At 41.0% G+C, this 18,770-nt stretch overlaps 1 protein-coding gene across 4 annotated transcripts in view; it reads left to right on the forward strand.

The window, feature by feature from the left end:
* Positions 1-18,770, forward strand: part of DUSP16 (dual specificity phosphatase 16) — a 96,416-nt gene that overhangs the window by 8,828 nt on the left and 68,818 nt on the right. The gene's annotated exons all lie outside the window — the stretch shown is intronic.

Here is an 18,770-nt window from a genome sequence, read left to right on the forward strand (position 1 = left end):
TGAAAACTCAAATTTTATCATCAGCAACAGAGTATTGTCAGTCTTTTCTTTGAAGTGTCAGGCTCACTGTATCTACTTTAGAGAAAATGTCTGCCAAGTACTAAGTGGAATAACTATATATAATGATAAGTTATCTGCCAGCCATTCTTTCAGCAGAAATGGTATTCTATGGAAAATATAGAATATATTTTATATATAATATAAAGTATATATATAGTATATAGTTCAGCTATATATATAGTATATAGTTCAGTATATATTTTATATATAATATAAAGTATAGATATAGTATATAGTTCAGCTCACAACTCAATGGCATAAATGCTTTTCCTTAAGATGGCCATTGTATTAGGTATGTAGAAATGCTTTTTGTACATATTAGATATGATGAAATGCTCCCATTTCATTACATGGATTATTAAAAAAATCAAGTTCTCAAGAGTGAGATTTAATAATTAATAACTTTTACTATTTTATTAATGACATTGTTAAGTGAAACTGGCTTTTTAAAAATGATTGATAGGAGAAAGAGTAACATGGAAACATATATTACCATATGTAAAATAGATAGCCAATGGGAACTTGCTGTGTGGCTCAGGAAACTCAAACAGGCTCTGTATCAACCTAGAGGGATGGGATGGGGAGGAGATGGGAGGGAGGTTTCAAAAGGAGGGGACATATGTATACCTGTGGCTGATTCATGTTGAGATTTGACAGAAAACAGCAAAATTCTGCAAAGCAATTATCCTTCAATAAAAAATAAATTATTAAAAAAAAAAGATTGATAGGGACTTTGCTGGTGGTCCAGTGACTCAGATTCTGTGCTCCCAATTTAGGGAGCCCAGGTTTGATCCCAGGTCAGAGAACTAGGTCCCATATGCCATTCCTGCATGCCGCAACTAAGACCCTGGTGCAGCCAAATAAATAATATAAAATCAATATTTAAAAAGTGATTGACAGACAGTGAAGAATGTAATTCCTGCTAGTACAGTTTGGACCCTTGCCATAATTGATGCTAAAGTGCCAACAGTTTTGCCCTTCATTGCTTTTGTGCCATCAGAGGAGATATCAGCATGGTAGTTTCAGGGTAAATCATGAGAATTTGAAAATGCTGGTAAAAACTGGTGCCGTGTTCTAACATATTTTTAGAGGAGTCTAACATAGACAATCTGTAGCAATAAAATAATGTTTCCTTCTTAGCTGATCAACTTCTTGGGAAGAAGGAAGTATGCTATTGTGTGGGATGAGCCATGTGGTCCTGAAACCACAAGGGTAGAAGATTAAGTAACCTCGGAGAGTGGGGGGTAAAGGGTAGACACAAAGGAGGAGTCGATAGAAGTGTTTTGTGTGTGTGTGTGTGCTCAATTGCGTCTGACTCTTTGCAGTCTTATGGACTGCCAGACTCCTCTGTCCATGGGATTCTCCAGGAAGGAATACTGGAATGTGTTGCCGTTTTCTCCTCCAGGAATCTCCCGACCCAGGGTTTGAAAAAGCGTCTCCTGTGTCTCCTGCATTGGCAGGCAGATTCTTTTCTACTAAGCCAACTGGGAAGCCCAAAGGTGCTTTATAGCTTTAAAAAAAAAGAAAAATGAGCATTGGTTCTTCTTTTTTTTTAAGTTAAGAAAGCACTGAGCCCACATACATCATTCATATAGATTTCTTTATTCATACTCATTTTTATCTGGGCTCAAACTCAAGGTACTCAGCCATTTTATTCCTTGAATGACAGTAGGGGAGAGATGGTAGCACACTTGAGAGAAGAGATGTTTGTGGCTGTTGTCTGTTTCTTTCAACCAGGGAGGCTGTGAGTGGAGTAGATGTTAGTGATCACAGACAGAGCTGCTGTAGGCAGAACTAAACTGGCTGTGGGCAGAGTGGAGATGAGTGTTGGGAGCCAGAGGAATATTGTGGGGTGAATACAGAAAAATGGGACCTAGGAAAGTACAGAGGTGGGTGCAACTGGGGTCATGGAGGTAAACATATATTTGACAGAGTTTCATCAAAATACAGTTAAAATAACTATTGAAATAGCTGTACTGGGTAGTCTGACTTTTAATGTCTTATCGGTATTCAAATTCTATTATTGTAATCTGTAAAGGAGAAAACAGTAATGCCATGAATTTGGTGTAGTGCTGATAAGTCTCAGGCTTCTGTTACAAGCATCCGTATGTGAAAATGTTGACTCGGCCACTTTGGGGGCTGTAAATTCAAGAATGAAATTTTAATATTTAATCTTTTACTAACCGTTGTGATTAAGGGCTTTCCTGGTGGCTCAGTGGTAAAGAATTTGCCTGTAATGCAGGTGACCTGGGTTCTATCGCTGGGTTGGAAAGATTCCCTGGAGGAAGTTGTGGCAACCCACACCAGTATTCTTGCCTGGAGAATCCCATGGTCAGAGGAGCCTGCCAGGCTACAGTCCATGGGGTCACAAAGAGTTGGAGACAGCTGAAGCAACTGAAGCAGCAGTTATGATTAAAGGAGCAGAAGAGTTTACTTCAGATAGATCTTATTCATCAGTTTGTTATTTATGTGATACTCATCTCCAAAAAGGATTTGAGATGGCAGAAGGAAGGATCAAAGTCATAATCAAGAAAAAATATGATTCAAAGTCATGTTTCTTTCCCTTACGTTTTGTCTGCTGATGACGTTTATTTTAATAGGGTCATTGTTGAGACGTGCTGTAACTATAAAGTAATTGAACTGGTCTCTGTTAATTTTGTGTGGCTACTCAGATGGTGGGCTTCCCTGGTGGCTCAGAGGTTAAAGCGTCTGCCTCCAATGCGGGAGACCCGGGTTCGATCCCTGGGTCGGGAAGATCCCCTGGAGAAGGAAACGGTAACCCACTCCAGTATTCTTGCCTGGAGAATCCCATGGACAGAGAAGCCTGGTAGGCTACAGTCCACGGGGTCGCAAAGAGTCGGACACGACTGAGCGACTGAACGGAACGGACTCAGATGGTGCTAGTGGTAAAGAACCCTTTTGCCAATGCAGAGACAGAATGAGATGCGAGTTCAATCCCTGAGTCAGGAAGATCCCCTGGAGAGACCACTGGCAACCCACTACAGTATTCTTACCTGGAGAATCCTATGGACAGAAGAGCCTAGAGGGTTGCAGTTCATAGGGTCGCAAGGAGTTGGACATGTCTGAAGTGACTTAGTATGCACGCATGCTGTTACTTATGCAGGAGAGATATAATACTGTCTTTTTTTAGTGGCATGTATATAAGCAGAATACACACTTTTAATGGGCGTGATGTGGCAGGAAAATTACAACAGGGCACAAAAGATTCTGTTTTATCTTTTTTTTTTTAAATTTTGGCTGTGCCATGCTGCTTGTTGGATCTTTGTTGCCTGACTGGGGATCGAACCCAGGGTCCCTGGCAGTGAAAACTCTCATCCTAACCACTGGAACGCCAGGGAACTGCCCTGAAAAAAAAAATTTTTTTTTTTAAATTGAGTACTGCTTTCAGTGGTAGTTAATAGAAAGCCATAGAAGAGGCTTAAACCGTAAGCCACTTATTACTGTGTGGTTCAGAAAAGGGAATTTCAGAGGTAGGTGGTCTCAGGCAATTAAGCTGCTCCGCAGTGCCCTCGGCCAGATTCTCAGCCATCTTTTGCATGTTTACTTACTGCCTTCAGGTCACAAAATGGCTGCCTCGGTTGTCGGCATCACATCTCTTTCCGAGGCAAGGAGGAGGAAGTAGACAAAAGCGAGCAGTTCCTGCTCCCGTGCTTGCCTGACGCAGAACAAGATCTTCCCCAGAAGCTTCCATCCCCTTTTTTTCCGGTGACTCGTTTGCTTGAATTGTCGGTATCTGTCCAACAGGAGTGGGTACCAGGGTTGGTGTAACGCACAGCGTGTTTCATTTCCTAGGCTTAGATACGCTGCTTGCTGTCCAGGAGGAACCGGGACTCTTAGCAAGTCTGAGGGAGGAGATGTCTCTTGGGTGACTGGCTGTGTGTCTGCCTCAGATAAGCAGAAAAGAAAGCACGGAGAGTAGTCAGCAGCCTGCTACAGCAACTTTCCTGGAGTCCAGAGACTGTTCTGTGTGTGTGTTTCCTTCTTTCTCACAGTTTCCCTTTTCTTTCTTGTTCTAGCGCAAGGTTACATAGACCTGAATCCCAGTTCATTGTGGAGCTAATTTAGAGATAGTTAGGGCTTGGCTTCCTCAGCTATGAAATAAGAATGTCGTATTCAATGATCTTGTAGGTGCCTTCTGGTTCAGACATTCTTGTCTCTCCTTGTGTTCCTGTCTTTTGATCATTTCACATTTACATCTTTTTTTTAATCAAAAAAGTTGACAGGATTAGAGGCTATAAAAGTGTATGGTGTTTTGTAGTCATCTTGATAACTTGAAGCTCAACATTCAGAAAACAAAGATCATGGCATCTGGTCCCATCACTTCATGGGAAATAGATGGAAAACAGTGGAAACAGTGTCAGACTTTATTTTTTGGGGCTCCAAAATCACTGCAGATGCTGATTGCAGTCATGAAATTAAAAGATGCTTACTCCTTGGAAGGAAAGTTATGACCAACCTAGATAGCATTTTAAAAAGCAGAGACATTACTTTGCCAACAAAGGTCCATCTAGTCAAGGCTATGGTTTTTCCCGTGGTCATGAATGGATGTGAGAGTTGGACTGTGAAGAAGGCTGATCGCCGAAGAATTGATGCTTTTGAACTGTGGTGCTGGAGAAGACTCTTGAGAGTCCCTTGTACTGCAAGGAGATCCAACCAGTCCATTCTAGAGGAGATCAATCCTGGGTGTTCATTGGAAGGACTGATGCTAAAGCTGAAACTGCAATACTTTGGCCACCTCATGCGACGAGTTGACTCACTGGAAAAGAGTCTGATGCTGGGAAAGGTTGGGGGCGGGAGGAGAAGGGGACAACAGAGAATGAGATGGCTGGATGGCATCACTGACTCTGTGGTCATGAGTTTGAGTGAACTCTGGGACTTGGTGATGGACAGGGCGGCCTGGCGTGCTGTGATTCATGGAGTTGCGGAGAGTCGGACACGACTGAGCGACTGAACTGAACTGATAGCTGGGCAGTGTCTCTAATAACAGTCCTGATGGTATAGAAGGTTAAAGCTAAAATTAGGTTTTGGCCTTTTGGCAGTTAAGTAATGTGATATTACTTATGCCCCAAATTTCCATCGAAGGTGGAAAACTAATTGCATTTTTATTTTAGTAAGGGATATATCCATATATGTACAGAATCTGTACTCAACATAGCCCCAGTACCATGTCCTAAATGTAAGCACTAGTGGTTAAAACCTGATAGAATACCCCCTTTTGCTTGTTGGGCATTTGTTCTTATTTGTTAATCATGTTTGCACTGCATATTTGCCTTAGATAAAATTAGAGGACAACTAAAGGAGAGTGATTCCCTTCATTCACGGTAGCAACTTGACTTGACTTGAACGAGGCAGAACCTTTGTCTCATCTTGAGATAGATTCTACTGTGTTTCAGAGAGAGTGACAGTCTGGCTCCTCCTATAGAATTCCATGAAGATTATATGAATTTGGATATACTGTGAGTTGAACATCACATTCTCAGCTCTAGAAACTTGCAAAGCAATTAAACACTGCTTATAGAATAGGCTCTTGAAATGTTAACCTAAAAATGTATTAATCTTCTGTCCAACAGAAGTCTTATAGAAGGATTGCGGTGTGGTTTATTGTGGTTTATCAGTATTGGGAGACCCTGAAGATAAACATTATTAACTCTGGCATTTAAAGGGGCCAGAAGTCATTTGCAGTTTGGAATGTATTTTTAAGAATAAAATGGATATATGTATATGTATTTAACAGCTGCTTTAAACAACTTTAGGGACAGACGGCATCTAATTTCATTACTCTAGAATATCCAAATATCAGAAACTTTTCCTTCCATTGAAACCCTTTTAACTATGTAATTAAAGCAGTTGTTTTCATTTTGTGGATGACTAAGAGCCTCGTTAATGTAAATATTCAGGAAGCTTGATTTTATAGCTTCTTGGCTTTATAACCAACAATAAAAATCACTTACAGTGGAAAACCCCTTCTTTTCTTGACTGCAATCCCAACTGAAAGACAAACTCAAGCAATTTTCTCTGGCAGTGGAGTGACCTGTGTGACTGGCTCTTAGATGTTGCCAGTGGCCATCTCATTAGAGGATGTAATTAACAGGATGTTAATTTAAGGCGATATGGTATTTGCTGGTGGGGTGGATTTCCAGTTACCAAGTGTTAATCAGTGTGGTATCCACTACCAGGAAGTAGTAGTTTTATACAAGTTCTTAATAAAAATTATTGTGAAGTCAGTGGAGGTATTTTATTATACAAATGACCTTGGTTCATGTATGGAAATGAGCATTTTGACTTCTGAGTCCAGTAGGCTTTTTTGGTGGACAAAAGATTGATTCTTTTTGCCAATGGTCTTTGGCATGTCTGTCACTGGCATGAACAAGTCTTACTGAGCAACTTCTGAGAGTGAGGTATTGGAAGAAATGCAAAGAAATATATGTAGCCTGTGACCTTCATCATCAAGAAGTTTATATGAATACTTGTTGCCAGGATCTCTTGAAAAGAAAAACAGCGATTTTCTTTTTTTTGTTGTTTTCTTTTTTAAAAAATTGTAGAGGCAATGTAAAATTTATCATTGCAACCATTTTCAGATGTATAGTTCAGTATTGTTTTGTACGTACACATTGTGGTGAAACAGATCTTTAGAACTTTTTACATCTTCAGCATCTGAAGCTCCTCACAGTAGAGTATTTGAAATCTCCTTTCTCCCTCCCTCAGCCTCAGGTGAGCCCCATTCTGTGCTCTGTTTCCATGAATTTGACTATTTTGGATAACCTCATATAAATGGAATCATAAGCGTTTATCTTTTTGTGATATATTTTATTTAGTGTAATGTCATGAGGGTTCATCCATGTTGTCTCATGTGACAGGATTCCCTTCCTTTTTAAAGCGGAATTGTATTGTATTATCATTGTACGTGTAATCATGTTTTGTTTATTCATCTGTTGATAGACATTTGGGTTACTCTTGGCTATTGTGAATAAGGCTGCTGGGAACACGTGTGTACAAATATCTCCTGGAGACTGTTTTCAGTTCTGTTGGATAAATACCCAGAAGTGGAGTTCCTGGGTCATATGGTAGTTCTGTTTTTTAAGTTTTTGAATAAGTGCCATACTGTGCTATATATAGCATTTATACCATTTTAATGGGCTTCCTTGGTGGCTCAGGTGGTAAAGAATCTGCCTGCAGTGCAGGAGACCTGGGTTCAGTCTCTGGGTTGGGAAGATCCCCTGGAGAAGGGAAAGACTACCCACTCCAGTATTCCGGTCTCGAGAATTCCATGGACTGTATATCCATGGGGTCACAAAGAGTCGGACATGACTGAGCGACTTTCGCTATACCATTTCGTAATCCTGCTAACAATGCCCAAAGGTGGTACTTTCTCCACATCCTTGCCAGCACTTATTTTCTGTTGTTTTTTTTAATAATGGCTGTTCTAAAGGTGTGAGGTGATAGCTCACTGTGGTTTTGATTTGCATTTCTTAGATGATTAGTAATGATGGGCATCTTTTCATCTACTTGTTGATCATTTGTGTATCATCTTTGGGGTAAAGTCTCAGTCCTTGGCCCATTTTTTTGGTCAGTTATTTAATTTTTTATTGTTGACTTGTAAGGTGCCGTTTTCTTTTTAAAATATGAATTAGCAGAGTAGAACTGCTCATAGATCAGGTGGTAATCGGTGCAGGGTGTGGAAACACAGTAAGTGGCTTGGGGTAACGGCAGAGACAGTCACCTATGATCTAACCATTATTAGTGCAGTCTGTTCTCTTTTTTTGATATTTAGCTTTTGTTTGGCTGCACCAGTTCTTAGTTGTGGCACATGGAATGTGGCATGTGGGATCTAGTTTGCTGATTAGGGATCGAACTCGGGCTCTCTGCATTGGGAGCAAGGAGTCTTAGCCACTGAACCACCAGGGAAGTCCCAGTGCAGCTTGTTTAATTGAGAGCTTTTACTCCCAACGAGGATTTGAGGCCTCAGATTCATTCTCCTCTTCCTCTCCATACTCCTCCTCACTACCTGTAAAACCAGGGGATGGACAAGATGATAACTGAGGTATCTTCCAGCTCTAAAATACTGAGTTTTGAAAGTACTGCCTTTTACTAACTGACCTCTAGGTAGAGATCTCCAGTCTCCTTGGAACCTCATTAACGTCTGACTTCTAGACTAAGAAATCTTTGATGGCTAGTAAGAAGCTCTCCTCCAGAGGCCCATTGGATATTTGCTAACTTTTAATCTTACCCCGTCGGGTCTTTATAGTGTGGTGTCACCCCCAGATTCTGGGCCTCCAGGTCAGTTCATTACCTGCTGCCGCACACAAGTCCTTCCGTGGGCATGTGGCAGGGTGCTCAGGCTTGGACTTTGCCCTGAGATATACAGTGTTGTTGTTTTTTAAGCCTATTCACAGGCATGAGGAAATAGAAGCCAAAGTTCATTGGACAGTGTATTTGTTGTTGTTTTGAATACATAGAGCAGGCAGAACTAGTCCAAATCTGGTGCATTCTCATTTTGGTAAAACTGAGATATTTAGTAAAACTGAGATATGCTAAATATTTCAGCAATATTTCTGTGTTAAGTGCTAGGTTTAAAGAAATATTACCCAACTGATATGTTTATTCTTTGTCTGTGGTTTTCACAGTAATACTTTGGTAATAGTTTAAAAAAAAAAAGAGGCAGTGTTGATTGTGGTGGTTGATGTTGAAGATTACCATAGACTCTGATATGACTTGCTTAGGATTACTTTTAGATTTCAGGTACTTAGTATTTTTAAAATATTTTGTATCTGATAGATACTGGCTGATAGATAAACAGTCTTCAGGGAGCTGATCTTAGTTATTAATATATGGAGTTATGTTATTGCCACAAGACACTGTGATTTAAAATACTAATGGCAATAGTATCCTATGAGGTAATAAGGTAAACAGGCAGAGTTCAGTAGACCACACAGGAATGGGTGAGGAACATGGGTGGTGACTCAGGAAGAGTGAGATGCTGATAGTGCTTGTAGTAGAACCCAAGATAGCTAGCCCAGCAGTGTCTTTGCTTGTTGTCAGGTCTTGGGGGAACATTACCAGCCCCATCTTTTGCCCAAAATACTAAATACAGGTGTGTGAGCAGGGGAGGTACACAGGGACTGAGGCAGCTTCAGAGAGCTATGTTGTCAGAAGCTCCAGAAATGTTCAGGGCCACCCACTGTCATTAATGTTTATTATTTATTTATTTGGCTGCATCAGGTTTTAGTCGTGGCATGCATGCTAAGTTGCTTCAGCTGTATTTGACTCTTCCCGACCCTATGGACTGTAGCCCAGCAGGCTCCTCTGTCCATGGGATTCTCCAGGCAAGAATACTGGAGTGGATTGCCATGCCCTCCTCTAGGGGATCTTCCTGGCTCAGGGATTGAACTCATATCTCTTGTGTCTCCTGCATTGGCAGGGTTCTTTACCACAAGCGCCATCTGGGAAGCCCTTATTTGTGGCACGTGGATCTTTCGTTGCGGCATTCAAGCTCTTAGTTGAGACATGTGGGATCCAGTTCCCTAAGCAGGGATCAAATCTAGACTCTCTGCACTGGGAGCACAGAGTTTAGCCACTGGACTACCAGGGAAGTATGCTGGTGTTATTCTTAGTCCTGATTATACAGTCTGCTCAAGGGTTGAAAATGCATTCTGTAACATTTTGATGACTTCATAGCAAAAGTTTATTGAGGCCCTGAGGGGCTTGTCATCACCATCTCTCTGATCATGTCATGTAATTATGAAAAAACATAACCACCAGAAAACAGGTAAAGTGAAAAGACAAAACTAACGTGGTTTTTTAATTAGTAGGCCAGAATCCATTAACATCATCATTTTCAAAAGGGTGTAAGGCTTTCCCTCCAAATAGTAGCATTTCATGAATTTTATAATATATAAAACTATCACGTTTTCATTATTCATCCATTTATTTCTGTTGCATGGGAAATGTAACTTATTTCTATATACTTTGGTTTCTGGTTTCTTAAAGTATAAAATGTTACTGTTACTACCACATCAGTATCATTTATTTAAAAAAGCATTTGATGGTAAATCTGTTTATTTTTTTTAATTTGGAGCGTAGTTGCTTTACAGTGTTGTTAGTTTCTGCTGTGCACTGAAGTGAATCAGCCACAGGTATCACATATACCCCCTCTTTTTTGGATTTCCTTCTCATTTAGGTCACCACAGAGCACTGAGTTCCCTGTGCTATGCAGTCAGTTCGCATCAATATCTTTTGTAATGGAAGTTCTTTTTCCTTCTAGATGCTTCAGAATCCGTATACGAAACATCAGAGTGATACATGTGGCTCTAGGACTGTGATTTGGTCTCCCATTTCTCTGATCTGCTTTATATTTGGTGGGGAAAGACTTATTAGGAAGTGTGACTGAAGGGATCATACAGTTTTGGCGAGATGGTAGCATTTAGACTATCATTAGACTTCATTTATCCGTGTAACTTCTAATCTATTATTAGAGTAATGATTTGATCATAAAGTACACTTTTCTGATTAAATAGGGAATATATGTATAAAAATGTCTTGATAGCTTTAAATCAGTTAATAAAATTCATCTCATTAACTGTAAAAAGGTAGAAAAATCATGACTATGTCAGTCGATTCAGACAAACCATTTGTTAAAATCTATTTAATCATAGAAGAACTCTTAACAAACAAGAATAGGGACTTCCTAAATATGAGCCAAATTCTGTTGAGGATGCAGAGTGAATGGAACTTTCCTATGTTGCTGGTGGGGGTACAAAATGGTAGGCTTCTCCGGTGGCTCAGTAGGGTAAAGAATCTGCCTGAAATGCGGGAGATCTGGGTTCAATCCCTGGGTGAGGAAAATTCCCTGGGAGAAGGAAATGGCTATCCAAATCAGTATTTTTGCCTGGAAAATCCCATGGACAGAGGAGCCTGGTGGGGTGTGGGGTTGTAAGAGTTGAACAGGACTTAGTGACTAACCCACCACCACCACAAATGGTCCACTATTGCAGAAAGCAGTTCAGCAGTTTCTCATAAAGATAAGCACACACTTACCATATGACTCATCAGTCCTTCTCCTAGGTATTTACTTAAGAAAAATGAAAACTTATGTTCACATAAAAACCTGTACTCAAATGTTTATGCAGCTTTAGGAATAATCACCCCAAACTAGAAAGAACCCAAATATCCTACAACTAGTGAATGAATATATACTTGGTGGTACATTCCTGCAAACAAACTGTTGATAAATGCAACAACAGGCGTGAATTTTAAAGGCAGCATGTTGAGTAAGAGAAGCCACCGTCAAAAGGTAATAAGCTATATGATTCAATTTAAGTCATATTCTAGAGAGGAAAGCTATTGGAGAACAGGTCAGTTGTGGCCAGTGTTTAGGGTGGGGAGAAGGTGCTGATTACAAAGGAGTGGCATGAGATTTTCTGGGCAAATGGAAGTGTTGTGTCTTGGTTGTGGTGAGGGTTACATTATACATCTGGTCAAAAACTCAGAACTATACACCAAAAAAACATGAGTTTTGCTTTTTATAAATTAAAAGTAATATTTTTAAAAAAGTAAGTTTAGATACTAGGTCAATCTATGATATCTGTATAGTAAGAGCAAAAAAATATCGAAACCTAGGACTAAATCTAATGAAAGATATCTAAAATCATTATATAAGCTGATTCTAAAATTTATATGGAAATGCAAATGGCAGGAATAGTCAAAGTAATAATACTGATGATAAAACTGCTGAATTTATACTGTTGGATATGCAGTGTAGAATAAACAAATGGATCAGTGGAATAGAACAGAAACCAGAAGCAGATCCACGTCTGGTTTGTTTTATTTTTACACATGTATACAAAAGTACGTGTGAGCATTTGTGAAACTGAAAGTGATAGTTGCTCAGTTATGTCCAACTCTTTGCAACCCAATGGACTGTTAGCCCACCAGGCTCCTCTATCCATGGAATTCTCTAGGCAAGAATACTGGAGTGGGTAGCCTTTTCCTTCTCCAGGCGATCTTCCCAACCCAGGGATCAAACTCTGGGTCTCCTGCATTGCAGGCAGATTCTTGACCGGCTGAGCCACCAGGGAAGCCCTTGTAAGTAATGTGTGTGTGTATGTGTGTATACATATACATGCACATGGACACAATTTATGATTTAGATGATGTTAAACAGCAATGTCGGAGAAGCCCACTCCAGTACTCTTGCCTGGAAAATCCCATGGACGGAGGAGCCTGGTAGGCTGTAGTCCATGGGGTCGCAGAGAGTCGGACACGACTGAGCGACTTCACTTTCACTTTTCACTTTCATGCATTGGAGAAGGAAATGGCAACCCACTCCAGTGTTCTTGCCTGGAGAATCCCTGGGACGGGGGAGCCATCTATGAGGTTCGCACAGAGTCGGACACAACTGAAGTGACTTAGCAGCATACAGCAAAGTGGAGAGAAAAATCTTTTCAATAAATGATCCTAAACTGTTTATCCATATTGAAAACAACTGATTTTAACCCCTACCTCATATCATACACACAGAAAAACTCCAACTGAATTGTAGATCTAAATACAGGAGGTCAAATAAAAAGATTCTCAAGGTGCTCAACACGATAGTCACCAAAGAATGCTGAATAAAACTATAGTTTACCACTACACAGTGACCAAAATAGCTAAAATTTAAAAACAACCAACACAGTATTGTAAAGCAATTATCCTTCATTTAAAAATAAATAAATAAATAAAAATACATAGCAACAAAAAGCTTGAAAATAAGTGTCAGCAGGATATGGAGCAAGAATTCTCAAACACTGATAGTGGGAATCATGAATTAGTACAACTGTTTTGAAAATTGGTGGTAGTATGTTACAGCTGAAACTTGCACTGTTCCTCTGACCCAACAAATCTAGTCCTAGTTGTATACCCAACAAACATGTGCTTGTGTTCACCAAAAGCCATGTACAAGGATGTTCACAGCGTAATTCATAATTACTCCAAACTGGAAACGACCCAAATAGTCTATCAGTATAAGAATGGAGAATTACATTGTTGTATATTCAATGAAATAACATAAAATAGGAAAAGCTATTGCTATTGACAACACCAAGGGCTCAAATATAACGTTGACGAAAAGAGTTCAGAGACAAAAGAGTTCAAAAACAAGCAAAAACTAATGTATTGATAGGGGTCAGGATAGTGGTTACCTTTAGGATGGGAGATTAGTTGATCGAATGGGAGATGAGTCCAACTTCTAGAGTTTTCTACTTGATCAGGATGGTAGTTCCATGAGTATGCTAACTTTTAAAAAGTTCTTTGTACATTCATGATTTTTATACTTTATGGAAATATGTTATATTTGAACTTAAAAAGTTTATGAAAAGAAATATTTTGAGTTAACCATAGGAGTGAATGGCATCCAAGATTGTATTAGGTTTTTTTTGCATTGGTAAAGTTCATATTATCAGTGTTGTAAGATAGAAAATTATGTGTATCTACAGATACAAATAAATAGAGAGAGCTCCATAAATAAATACAGAGAACAGGCTTAAATTCTTTCCTAACTAAATCAAGACATTCCTAGGCTTCTTGAGTTTTTTTTGTTGCTTTTGTTGCTAGGGATAAATCCATTCTTCCTGTATCCCTGTTTGTTTTTTTTTCTCTTCACAAAAGAATACACTGTTGGAAACTATTCTATATCAGTACCTATAGATAGACATTTTTCTTTTTTAGAGCCCTATGGAATATAACATTTAGCCTATCTATCACTCATTGACATTGAGGTTGTTTTTGACTTTTTATAATCACAAACACGTTTCAGTAAATAATATTTCACATAAAATGTACTTGAGCAAGTATATTTTTATAGGAGAATTTATTGAAAGAAGTTTTGGATCTTACAGTATGTATGTGTGTATGCTCAGTTGCTTTAGTCATGTCCGACTCTTTGCAACCCTGTGGACTATAGCCCGCCAGGCTCATCTGTCCTTGGATTCTCCAGGCAAGAATACTGGAGTGGGCTGCCGTGTCCTCCTCTAGGGGATCTTCCCAGCCCAGAGATTGAACCCAAGTCTCTTGTGTCTCCTGCATTGGCAGGTGGGTTTTTCACCACTAGTGCTGCCTAAGTTATTTTAAACTTTTTGTTCGGAAATAATTTTACACTTAGACGATCATCATCTACTGGTAACAGTTTGCTCTCTCTGCTTTATCACTTGCTGTCTCTCTTTACATATATACATGATACATTTTTCCATTTGCAGATAACTTGCACACATCTTGGCCCTCTGTCCCCAAGCACTTCCCAGGGTCTCCAAAGAACAAGGACATTCTTCTACCCCCAGTAGAGCTGTCAAGCCAAGTAAACTAGCACGGACTTCATACCTCTGTTCAGTCCATTTCTGTTCCCGTGGTGTCCATCAATCCAGCAAGATTCTTCTTAGCACGGTCTCCCTCTAATATAGGATGCAGTTGAACATCGGATGCTGTGTTTAGTTGTCACTTATCTTTTTAGTTTCCTTTTATTTGGTATAGTCCCTAGCCCTTTCTTTTTTAAAAAATAACTTTATTGGGATATAATTCACATGCCATAAAATTTATGTTTCCAAAGAACTTGAGATAAAGCTCACAACTATAAAATTTATACTTTTAAAGTATACAAATCAGTGTTTTATGGAGAAGGACATGGCAACCCACTCCAGTATTCTTGCCTGGAGAATCCCATGGATGGAGGAGCCTGGTGGGCTACAGTCCACGGGGTCGCGAAAAGTCGGACACGACTGAGCGGGTTCACTCACTTACTTAGTTACTAAGCCAGTTAAGAGCAAAGCAATATCTTCTCTATGTTGTTAAAATATTTACCCTGGAATTATTGGTGGAACTCATTTTTATTGCTGTTTCTCTGTTGCCAGGAAAAAAAGTATACAAATCAGTGTTTTAGTATATTGACAGAACTGTGTGACCGTCACTACTGTCTAACCCTGGAACGTTTTCATCATCCTCAAATAGTCCCTTCCCGTATTAGCAGTCACTTGCCATCACCTCCTCCCTGCCTTTTGTGTCTGGTTCTCTTCTCTTAGCTTAATGTTTTCCAAGTTTATCCATGTTGCAGCTGGTGTCAAATCCATTCCTTTCAATGACCGAGTCATATTCCATTGTATGGATATAGACATATAGACTATATTTTGCATATCCATTCTCGTCCGTGGGGTCGCAGGGAGTTAAGACGTGATGGAGTGACTAACACACACACACACACACTCATCAGCTGAAGCACTTTGGGGCCATTATAAATAAGGCTTCTGTAACATTCTTGTACAGGATTGTGCATACTCTCATATCTAAATTCTGACCTAGGCTTCATATGTCACTGTAGACTCTCTAGATCTTTCTTGACCATTGTTTCCTCTGAGATGGATTACGAGTAGCTTCCACATCCAAAACCCGCCAATAAGGAGGGCTGACTGTATCTGTTGTACAGCGTCATTTTATTTAAGGGACTTGAGCATCCTAGGATTTTGATATCCACAGGGGCTCCTGGAACCACTCCCTGTGTTTACCGAGGGATGCCTGTCGTCAGAGAAACAATTACTAGGGGCACGTGGACTGGGTAGTTTTGTTTTTTGAAGTGGTCTATAAACTGAAAAGCCTGAAGACCGTAGGTCTAGACAGCTGACTTCTCTTGTCTGTGACTATTTAGATTGCCCAGCTCCTGAGTGCTTATGGCCTTTCGTCTGCCTTACTGGACCTTCCAGTAAAATGGACTAATTTTAATAAATTCCTCTTTTTTATTCTTCCTGCTTACACTTTGCGGGTGGACAGAATGCTACTGGACAGAAGTCAAGTCAGTTTAATCTTGTCAGATAAGTATCAGAGTTGTAAAGCGGATACCTCCCATTCATTCTCTGTGTTTGTATTTGTGTTGGGGAAGGGAACTGTTCACACCTGGGGTCTGAAGGAAGATGAACCACCTCTTCCCTCCCCGCCTTCCCCTCTGCTAGGTCAATGCCACAGTGAGAACCAGCAGCCTGTCTGCCTCCTGAAGATGAGTTTGTTTGTATTTCCTGGCAGGAAGCAGCCAGTCTCAGGGACCGGCTGAAAAGAGGTTGCCTCCAGAATTCGTAGAAGGGTCTTCCGGCTAGTGATGTCCCTGCTTCCCCCAGACTTCCCGGGGCCACAGGTTCGTGAATACAGCTTGTGCAGCATCATCAGAGGAGAAGGCAATGGCAGTCCAGTGCAGTACTCTTGCCTGGAAAATCCCATAGACAGAAGAGCCCGGTAGGCTGCAGTCCGTGGGGGCGCAAACAGTCGGATACGACTGAGCGACTTCACTTTCATGCATTAGAGAAGGAAATGGCAACCCACTCCAGTGTTCTTGCCTGGAGAATCCCAGGGACAGGGGAGCCTGGTGGGCTGCCGTCTATGGGGTCGCACAGAGTTGGACACGACTGAAGCGACTTAGCAGCAGCAGGAGCATCAGAACCCGGGTAGGAGAGCATCCAGAGTAAATGTGTGCTGGTGGGATCCATCGCTGCCTCCTCGCTGACCCCCAGACATCATCCCTGCAAGTCCTCCCATCTCCTCCTCTCGGAGCACCCCCATCCTGCTGAGCCTGGCAGATATTAATACCCGTGTGCAAATTTTCTTTCTATGGCGTTGCGTTTAATTGTGTCCTCCCAAGGTTCCTGAGCCAAAAGGCTCACACAGACTGGGTGTTCAAAAACTTGTTCTGTGAATGAGCCCTGGGGAGACCCGCTGTTCAAAGGAGACAGTCCGTGAGCACTTCCTCATCTAGATTCTTCTATTGTTTGTTAATCAGCTATATCATGAATAAAAACTCTGGACTACTTGGTTGAATGCCACTTTTTTTTTTTCTTTTAAAGAAACTGCTGGCAAACCTTGAGATGGATGGGGATATCCTTTATTTAAAGTAATATGGATGGTTTGGCTGGAGGCCCAATTCTTCGTGTCCATCATCAGGTTATTTAATGAAGTTTTGCAGGATTGGACTAGAGGGAGGAGTTACAAAAGACTGTCTCCGCTTGTAGTGGTGACTTGCCCTTAGTAATGGGAAATTCCTGGGTGGGGATGTTTAACCTGCACTCACTCGTTTACAGGTGAACACTGAATTTACCTTGTCTCCTCCCAGACTTTAAAAACCTTTTTTGGATATATCTACATCTGAAAAAACAGGGGAAAAGATTGGAAACTGGGTTGCTTCAGCCATAAGCTGTTTGATTGAGCCGCGGTGGGAGTCTCTCTCTCAGCTTATCCTCAGGGCCTTTTGTTGGGAGTCATAGAGAAGTGTGCTCCTTTATTATGACTGGAATTCAAGACTCTGTGGCACTGACAGCTTGATCTATTACTGATAATCTATCCAGAACATCATGCCTCCAGCAGATGTTATAAAACACATACCTCAAGAAATAGGTCAGATGAATGACAGCACTGTGTACATCACCATGTTTCTCCTTTGTTCCCTTTTACACTCTGCCTTCCAAGTGGCCTGTCTTTTGTGACCCCTTAGGAGGAGGTTAAGAATTCACCTTTAAGTGTTTGTATAAATGATGCCTACGCCCTTCTCCCTAGAGGTTCTGATTTATTGGTTCTTAATTTTTTGGGATAATTAAGAGCTGCCCAGGTGGCTTGGTTTGCCAGCAGTTTCTTGCCAGCAGTTTGCCACTCCAGTATTCTTGCCTGAAGAATCCCATGGACAGAGAAGCCTGGCGGGCTGCAGTTCATGGGGTTGCAAAGAGTCGTACACGACTGAGCACGCACACACACAGGTGACTTCATGTGCAGCCAAGGTTCAGAACTACTGTGTTGACCAAAATACTCCTCTCGTTGATCCTGTTTTAAGTCATTAGCTTTTTAGTGAATGTTCCAATGTACAAATATGGTTCTTCTGCATACTGTGTTCTCACAGTGACCCGTGACGCAGACAGACTTCTGCTTCCAGGGTTCCTCCTTCTCCCGCAGTGTTCTGTGAGGGCTTCTTGCCTCACTGTCTTGTTTTCCACTCTTTTCCACTCTGTACACGGCTGTTTATGTGACGGGCTGGCCTTGTGGTGAGACCACTTCTCTTCACAGCCATGCACGTCAAGCGTTTAAACGGGGCGTGTTGTTCTTCATCTTTTGAAATCTATTGCTCCCTTTCTTCTTTCTGAATGCCATGAGGCATTCAGGAGTTTAGTTCCCCTACCAGGGATCAAATCCATGTCCCCCTGCATTGGGAGTGTGGAATCTTAACCACTGGACCACCAGGGAAGTCTCTGAAATCTGTTGCTTTCTGTGCCTTTCAGGAGCCCATTAAAATTTGCAAAATGTTTGGTAAGCTCTGTAGCGTTGTGGAAGGCTCTGTCATAGAAACTCAAATTTCTGTTCTGCCGTTGATGAATTGTGTGACTTTGGACAAATACTTCACATTTTGTAAAAGGAATATTATTAACCTACCGGAAGTCCCACATCAGATTAAATGGAGGTCCTGCTTCATCTGTGAGAGTGGAATGGTCTAGCTGACTGCTTGTTCCTCCTTTAGCAGCTGCTACTGTTGCCATTATGTACACTTTGAACACAGCTTTCACACCTTTATGCCATCCAGGTGCTGCTGCTAAGTCGCTTCAGTCGTGTCCGACTCTGTGTCACCCCATAGATGGCAGCCCACCAGGCACCGCCATCCCTGGGATTCTCCAGGCAAGACACTGGAGTGGGTTGCCATTTCC

The sequence above is a fragment of the Moschus berezovskii genome, chromosome 6 (genome assembly GCF_049115385.1).
Source record: "Moschus berezovskii isolate FMDL1 chromosome 6, NW_MosBer_1.0, whole genome shotgun sequence".
Taxonomy (NCBI): Eukaryota; Metazoa; Chordata; class Mammalia; order Artiodactyla; family Moschidae; genus Moschus; species Moschus berezovskii.